Genomic DNA, 1149 nt, shown 5'->3' on the forward strand with positions numbered 1-1149 from the left:
AAAAAAAAATAAAATAAAATAATGGTTGTGGTCCCTGAGTCGTGTGGCCATTTCAATGAGTCATCTCATCTAGCAGAGAAGTGGGGTGCTGGGGAGGAGCTGGTGGTATGGGCGTTAGTGAAAAGGTTGGCAGCGGAGGTATGCCTGAGTGCCACCTCATAAAAATCCGTTGGCGGCTGCTGCTGGTTATTGTTCTGAAATTAGAGGGTTTCTCACCCCACTACGCTGGATACTCCTCTCAGGTTCCATGTTCTCCCTTGCTATAATGAGGCTTCCATCAGCTTCTGTACTCTCAGCACTTTCCTTCTTAGTGCTTATTAAAAGAAAAAAAGCTTTAAAACAAATTCACTGCCATTTAATCAATGCAAAATTTACTTGTTGCAATTCATATTCAGTCATACCTTTTAATATTCTTAAATTTTGTGGAACTCCATGGAATACTGCTCATCATTTTGGTCTGTTGACTATAAACCCAAGATTCTTCTTATGGTTGCTATTCATGAGCATTTCCTTAATACTGATTTTGACAAAGCGAGGCCCCTTGCGACAAGTATAATTTGCAGAGAAGTCCCCCCTGCATACAGACTTCCCTTCACCAGGGCCAAGAACTCTATATTTTAACTACCATTGGTGGTTCTAGTACAGCAAATTCATGGACCACCATTTGGGAAGACTTATTCTGGAATCTTGGCTATGATAATTTATAAAATACCTCTGGGAAAAATAATACTCTTCCTAGCTTTGTAATGTGTCTGCAATATATCTAATGGGGAACTAAAATAGCATTTAATTACAATATATACCCACTCTCCACTTAAGAACATAGTTAAGAAAAAAGAAGAAAAGAAAAAGAACATAGTTAGGTTCCAAAGACCAGGTTGTTACACAAAATGTGTTATGTAAACATAGTGGATAACTAAATCCTTACGTAACTCTTTCTTCTGGATCTAGGAGGTTCTCAACACTGAGACTTGGGCCCAAAAATTGTGCTCCAAACTCTTTTTTTTGATGATAGTGAGGTACCCTTTAAACTTTGTGGGATTGGCTCTTTAACATCTGGCAGGGCAGCAAAGCTGCCCAACCCCTCCATAGGGCACAGACACAGAGTTTGCACAATAACTGGCCAATCCCTGTAGAAGCTTTACATAC

Source organism: Echinops telfairi, unplaced genomic scaffold (genome assembly GCF_000313985.2).
Source record: "Echinops telfairi isolate 266 unplaced genomic scaffold, ASM31398v2 ScPeMD7_9;HRSCAF=40, whole genome shotgun sequence".
NCBI lineage: Eukaryota > Metazoa > Chordata > Mammalia > Afrosoricida > Tenrecidae > Echinops > Echinops telfairi.